The sequence below is a fragment of the Bison bison genome, unplaced genomic scaffold (genome assembly GCF_000754665.1).
Source record: "Bison bison bison isolate TAMUID 2011002044 unplaced genomic scaffold, Bison_UMD1.0 scf7180017864382, whole genome shotgun sequence".
Lineage (NCBI taxonomy): Eukaryota > Metazoa > Chordata > Mammalia > Artiodactyla > Bovidae > Bison > Bison bison.
This window is the reverse complement of record NW_011494954.1, coordinates 4464827-4471933: the sequence shown is the minus strand read 5'-3', so window position 1 is coordinate 4471933 and position 7107 is coordinate 4464827. Positions and strand designations below refer to the sequence as shown.

The 7107-nt window shown below is 39.5% G+C and overlaps 1 protein-coding gene across 1 annotated transcript in view; it reads left to right on the top strand.

Annotated features, from left to right (window-relative positions):
• Positions 1-35: 35 nt before the first annotated feature.
• Positions 36-7107, top strand: part of NEXN (nexilin (F actin binding protein)) — a 55678-nt gene continuing 48606 nt past the window's right edge. Inside the window, exon 1 of the mRNA XM_010857587.1 lies at positions 36-150. The gene's annotated coding sequence lies outside the window, so the exon portion shown is untranslated. The remainder of the gene's footprint in view (positions 151-7107) is intronic.

Sequence of the window (7107 nt, the reverse complement as noted above, 5' to 3'; positions counted from 1 at the left end):
TGCCCAGCTCCGCAGCTTCAGCTCAGCTTGCGCCCTATGTGTGCAGTTTCGGGAGCTTTCTGGGTCCCGCAGGCAGTGATCCTCCGGGAGTGATCTTCTGCAAGTGGAGCGGGCTCCCGACCCCTTGCTCGGTCCCAGTGGGCCCGGCAGGTAAAGTGCCGCGTCCTCCCCCACCACGTGCCCCCGGCGCTGTCTCCTTGTCCGCCGGCACTGCCTGCTGTTTTTAAGAGAAATCATTCCCTGTCTGTCCCAGTGGGAGGCTGGGGAGTGAGATGTGATTTAACTACCCGTCGTCTGCCCCCTCCCTCCAAACTAGTTTTTCGCGATTCTGTCCGAGGTCGGATGTTAGGAGTTGTGCAGCTAGAGCTGAACTTGGAATGAGTGATGGAATCACCTCTCGAGACCTCCCTTGACTATATACTCTTTAAAAACGCCAGCCATTCCAGCTGTTTGTAAACTGTGAAACGCTCTACAAATGCTAAAATATATATATATATATATTTATTTATTTATTATTAATGGCTTTTGTAAAGAAAATAGCCAAGTTCAGAATCGTTGATGGCTTCAAGGTCTTCATTTCATATTTATTTAAGGTCCAGAATGTGAACAAAGAGTTGGAAAGCGGGGTTGGGGGAAGAGAGAGAGAGAGGACAGAAGGAGAACAAGATAAAAATAGCATAAGGCTATGTCCTAACAAAATGTCTGTCCTTGGGTAGGAGGCAGGTAGAGAAAAGAAATAAGCCATAATAAGAAAGAAATCAGTTCCATGAGCGAAGCAACTGGAGCATCATTCACCAGCTAAATTTTGTTAATGAATTCATGTGTGGGCCCACGGGTCTTCCAGTCACAGCATAACTATGTGTTGGGTAGCATGATTAAGTCAACTTAAGTATTTATACCATCTTAGTCATCCGTCAGTCATTGAATGAATTGCGTTACTTTCCCCCTGATAATCCTTTTAACAGGTTAAATTTCTGCCCTAAGAAAACGCAGAATACACGTAAGTCTGAAATTCTTTTCAGTTTTGAAGTCCAGTAGGGTGGAAAAGTGAATAATTAATTAAATTGAGGGACAAGGTTTGTTTTGTTTTTTTGAGGAGGTATATTTAGTAATAAGGCTTGCCAAGTGGCTCAGTGGTAAAGAGCCCACCTGCCAATGCAGGAGAGGCAGAAAAGTCAGGTTCGATCCCTGAGTGGGGAAGATCTCCTGGAGGAGGGCATGGCAACCCACTCCAGTGTTCCTCCCTGAAGAATCCCATGAAGTGAGGAGCCTGGCAGGACTACATGGAGTCCCAAAGAGTCTGACAGGACTGAGCACACACACATACCAGTATAAATAAACTTTCATTATTTAATGTAGTTAATTAAGATTCTCACAGCTATTAGACCCCTATTTTTAAAAATATTTTGTATTTTAACTGGAATATTTTAAAGAAAAATGTGGGCAATTCTGTATTTTATCTGCAGTGATTCCCTTAAAGAGCCCAAAGTAAAAACCACAAGATTCTTTAAAATCCAGTTTACCTTAAAACAGTATTGATGTAATTCCATTTTCATGAAAGAGTCACACTTTTAAATCCATTTTAAACTGAAATGTAGAGAATAGCAATTTTTCCTGCTCACCTGAAAATGGAATCTTGCTGTTTTTGAAAATTTGATATGTAAGACTGATCATTGTCAAAATGTATGTCATCTTGAGATGACTATATTTAGCATCAACAAAGGAATGCATTATCTAGGTTTTTGAACAGTATTTTTCCCCTGAAATTACATTTGAGGTATTTGGGTTAGAGTTTCACTTGTGAACAGAATAAAAACTGGGTATGTATATTTGGGTGAGATTAATTGGCAATTTAAGAGCTTCCCTGGTGGCTCAGCAGTAAAGAATCTGCCTGTAGCACAGGAGAGATGAGAGATATGGATTTGATCCCTGGATGGAGAAGATCCCTTGGAGTAGAAAATGGCAACCCACTCCAGTATTCTTGCCTGGAAAATTTCATGGACAGAGGAGCCTGGTGGGCTACATACAGTCCGTGGGGTTGCAAAGAGTCGGACATGACTGAGAACATGCACACACAATTGGGAATTTAGATTGCTTAGAACCCAAGTGGCCTGAAATGAGATACTATTTCATTTAGGGGGGAAGAACCCCTACTGTTACCTTTGAAACTCATTAAGGGAAATGAGGGCTTCCCCCGTGGCTCAGCTGGTAAACAATCCGCCTGCAATGCAGAAGATGTGGGTTCGACCCCTGGGTCAGGAAGATCCCCTGGAGAAGGGAAGGGCTACCCACTCCAGTATTCTGGCCTGGATAATTCCATGGACTGTATAGTCCATGGGGTCCCAAAGAATAGAACTCAACTGAGCAACTTTCACTTTCACACTGGTGGCTCAACACTAAAGAATCCTCCTGCAGTACAGGAGACACAAGAGATGTAGGTTTGATCCCTAGGTGGGGAAGATCCCCTAGAGAAGGAAATGGCAACCCACTCCAGTATTCTTACCTGGAAAATTTCATGGACAGAGGAGCCTGGCAGGCTACAGTCCATTGGGTCACAAAGAGTCAGACACAACTGAGCATGCGTGCACACACACACACACATGCAAAAGCAAATAAAAAATATTAAGTAAAAATACATGCCTAAAAGAAAGAAAACAATGTGTTACAGTAAATGTAGAAAAGTATATAACAGATGGGCAGATATCTGGATATTTTTATATAAAAGAGGACTCTGTGCATTTTATGTTATGCTGGCCAGACACACAAAACATCTTAGTAGTTGGCTTTATAATTAAGAGGGAAAATGACCTATACCATTCTTAGTAATTTCACATATTTCTGTTCTTATTTAAACTGTGGTCTACATCACCTGTATGGTTTCTTTTATGTTCTCTTCCTTCTGGTTTTATCATTTATCAAGATTACATATTTATACACACTTGGAGTTGTTATATTTTCTTCATCTATTTAAATACTCAGTGCATGGTTTGGCTTGACTGTAATAGTATGGGTCTTCCCAGATGGCTCAGCAGGTAAAAAATCCACCTGCAATGCAGGAAATACAGGAGACGCAGGTTCAATCCCTGGGTCGGGAAGATCCCCTGGAGGAGGAAATGGCAATCCACTCTAGTTTTCTTGCCTGAAAAATCCCATGCATGGAGGAACCTGCAGGGCTACAGTCCAAAGTGTCGCAAAGAGTCACATATGACTGAGCACATCCTTCACATTGCATGGTAATATACTTTCAATATGGTAGGATGGATGAATTTTTACCAGAAATCCAGCTATTTAACTTTCAGTCAAATTTGTTTTTTATTAGAAAATTAATACAACTATGTTATAGTTATGGTTAAAAATTGGGGGGAACCGAAAAAGGGGCTCTCATCATCTGACATGTAAACTGTTAGTACTTTGATATAGTTCCCTCTTTCTCCACAAATAGGACTTTTTCCCCTCAGAATGCCATATCTCAGTGAAAGTACCTATGTGAAAACATTGATGCAGTATCTGCCATCTAGTAAGTATTCAATAGTTGGTTATTTTTCTCCCCCTCCTTTTTTTTTTTTTTTTTTTGTCATCTCTTCCTTTTTGTTCTCTGATTAGAAGACAGTCTGGGATCCATCCCTTGGCCAGGTTTTGAGGTTGGTGAAAAAATTTTTTGTCTTGATACAGGCAGTTTGATTTTAGATTATATGGGCTTCTGTTAGAAGTGTAAACCAACAGAGTTATCACCATTCAGCCCCTTACACAAACCCTGGGATTTACTGTCCTGATTCCTAGTCTGATGTTGCTACACGCTGCAAGGCAGTAGAGGAGGCGGGCAATGTCTCTACAAGGCTGGTTGGCAAGAGCCTCCCCGCTCAAACCTGGACCCTGGGTCTGGTTTTGAAGGGATGACCCTATCAGCACACTTAACAAGATGGATGAATTGAAATGCTGCTACTTTGGAAATCCAGGCATGTGATTAACAGAATGGACATTTAGGCTTTAATGACTTAAGTAGATACTTGAGAAACCATAACTTCTTGATGCCTGGACTCATTTGAGGTTGGTGAAATTTGACTTCGCCTTTCTTTCTGGCCCTCCTTCCTGCCATTTCCTTCCTTTTCACTCTGCCTCCCTCTTTCTAGCCAAAACAAGCCCCCACCCCTGTCTCTTTGTATTTTCTTAGTGCTGCTTGTTTATTTAGATCAGGGTCTACAATTTGAGAGCCAAAAAGCCACGTTTAGCCACAGGCATATTTCAAAATTGTACATTTTATATTGAAATATGGATTTTCAGCCTCTCTTGAAAAATTGAAAGGTCTTAGCAAAACTGGTCCACATTTCTGCATAGCAGGGATACTCTAAAACTAAGTAGTGACTCCCTTCTCAGACAGGGCACACAACACACTCTCCTCTTAACACAGTCTCTACCATCCCCTGTTGTTTGATAACTAGTCATCACTGATATACATTATTTGTCAATTATATTGCATAACATTAACTTACATTACCTGACCATAGACACTTGAATATGCAGGGCCCTTATCTAAGTTTAGGGTAAGTCTGAAGCCATGATATGCTGGACTTGGAACCAGGAAGCTGAACTTTAAATGCTATAGATATATTTTGATTCGCATCCTTCTCTCAAATAATGTAATCATGGAGCTGGGAAGGAGAGGTTAACTGTCATTGACACACTGTAATTGCTAGTGTCAGTTGAACTGAAAGGAACCATGTTTTGAGAACTAAAACAAAATATTTTAACTGATGGGATTTTAGAAAGTATAGGGGAGATACTTCTGGGAAAGAATTCTTTCCTAGGAACTCTTAAATAATCCTATGTCTTCCCCATCTTAGAAGTCTTCAGGAGAGTTTTAGCAGCCCTTACACATTGGTCATAAAGTGCAGTTTACTGCTATTCTTCTACTTAACTGCCCTACCCACTTGTTTGGAGCCAGAGGCCTGGGTCTTTCCATTCCCAGTTATGTCCCTCACTGAAAGGCCATCTTCCACTTGAAGAGGGTTGAGGAATTCCAGTGTGCTCCAGAAATCACCACATCCATTTGCTTGGGAATCCCACATCTGGTTTTTCACGATATCTAGTTTAATGTAAACTGACTCCATTTAATTTTATTCTCTACAATTTTGTTTGTTTGTTCACTCATTCATTCATGCATCCTCATCATCAGCTTTCCTTTTAGAGATATCATACAAAAGTTTCATTTGGGCTCATTTTGGATCAGACAGTTTTCTGGTATCTCTTAGTTATTCATCCACTAGCTCAAACGTGAACTGACTTTGTACTGTGTCCTAGTTGCTAGGTGAGACACTAAAGATAAAAAATGGAGTAGAGCACAGGTTTTCCCTTCAGGGACTCAGAGTATGGTGAATGCTCTTTGAAAAATATTCCACACAGTCATACGAGTGCAAAGTATTATATATTAATATGGAAGAATGACGAGGCAGGTTGAAAATAAGATTGTTGGTGTGACTGCAACCAGAGATTATCATTCTAAGTCAGAAAGAGACAGACAAATGTCATATGATATCACTTATATGTGGAATCTAAAATATGGCACAAATGAACCTATCTACAAAACAGGAATGGATTCACAGACATAGAAACAGACTTGTGGTTGCCAAGGCAGAGGTGGGTAGGGAGAGGGAAGGACTGGGAGCTTGGAGTTGGTAGACGCAAACTATTACATTTAGAATGGATAAACAGCAAGGTCCTAATGTACAGCACAGGGAACTGTGCTGAATATCCTATGATAAATCACAATGGGAAAGAATATTTAAAAATGTGTTAATGTGTGTAAGTGAGTCACTATGCTATACAGCAGAGATTGGCACAACACTGTAAATCAACTGTACTTCAACTAAAAAACTAAATTAAAAACTAAAAAACAAAATGAAAGAAACAGCCAAAGGAAAAAAAAAAAGATTGTTGATTATCAGAGAGGAATTATGTACTGGTAGGAGGAAAAAACTCACTATTTTAAGTAGGTAAAATAGGATCCAGTTTCATATTTTTGAACTGAATGAGGTTTATAATGTTTAATAATATAATTTTCAAAGTAGAAGGTTACAACCTTCATTAAATGTAATAAGGTTACATAAGTTTATATTTCTTGTACAAGTAGAAAATGATAAAAATTTAGGCTCACATTTTATGAAGCTGAAAACAATGTTGTTTGTTCTATAAAGAGGTGGGTTTTAACATTTACTTCTAGTATATAGGTAAGTGTTCTGTCTATAACCTTCCTAAAAGTTGAGACAAAGAATTTACTTGAGTTTAATGAAATGCAGATTTAAAGCTGTCACTTTCTTGTCAAGTCTGTTCTCCTTGAGAAAGGAGATAATACTTTCACACGATGAAACAGTTATTGTAAATGATAGAGAGTTATGATTTAAAATTCTTAAGTCTTGCGTTATTTGCTATCTTGAAATATTTTAATTGCACATATAAAAATCAAATAAAGTAACTAAATTTAGAACATTTAGAGGTCAAACAGAGGTCCAGTGAAATTTTAGAATGGGAACATTAGCATGCATATTTTAAGATAATCTGTTATACTTAATATTATATTCTACTTTGAGACTTTCATATTATTTCAAAGTTTGAGTTCTATACCTTAGTATTCAACCTGTAAGTTACTTTATAACAGCCCCAAAGTATATTTTTGAAACACCTTTTATTAAGCTATTAAGTCATTTTAAAAAACTTCCTGAAGTCTACCTCATTAATTGCTATGCCAGTTGATACCAACATTAGTATATTTGTTTATGTATTCATGTATATGGGCTTTCCTGGTGGCTCAGAGGTAAAGAATCTGCTTGCAGTGCAGGCTACAGTCCATAGGGTCACAAAGAGTGAGACAGGACTGAGCAACTAAGCACATCAGTTCAGTTCAGTCACTCAGTCGTGTCCGACTCTTTGCGACCCCATGAATCGCAGTACGCCAGGCCTCCCTGTCCATCACCAACTCCCGGAGTTTACTCAAACTCATGTCCATCGAGTCAGTGATGCCATCCAGCCATCTCATCCTCTGTCGTCCCCTTCTCCTCCTGCCCCCAATCCCTCCCAGCATCAGTCTTTTCCAGTGAGTCAACTCTTCACATG